Source organism: Falco peregrinus, unplaced genomic scaffold, assembly GCF_023634155.1.
Source record: "Falco peregrinus isolate bFalPer1 unplaced genomic scaffold, bFalPer1.pri scaffold_57, whole genome shotgun sequence".
Lineage (NCBI taxonomy): Eukaryota > Metazoa > Chordata > Aves > Falconiformes > Falconidae > Falco > Falco peregrinus.
Window position 1 is genome coordinate 1,195,001 of NW_026599621.1, and position 333 is coordinate 1,195,333.

Genomic DNA, 333 nt, shown 5'->3' on the forward strand with positions numbered 1-333 from the left:
CAACCGGCGAGACTGTTACTGAGCTCGCTCTTTCCGTTCCCGGGCAGCCTCCCGGGATGCCGTGCGGCACGGCCGAGACCGATGCTCTCGGCTGCCTAGTCGCCGGTGGGGGGGGGGGGGGGGGGGGGGGAGGGGGGGCGCGGTGGCCAGAAACGGAGGCCAGGTCTACCCGGCAGAGGGAAAGCGGCGGAGGCGGAGGCTAGCTCTACCTCGGAGCAGGGCGCGCGTCCGCCAAGAGGCGGAGGCGGACGGCGGCTTACTCTCCGCGCGCCCTGCTATTGGCCCGTGACAATCGCCTGGAACCGACGGACGGACGGACCCGGCGGACGGGGA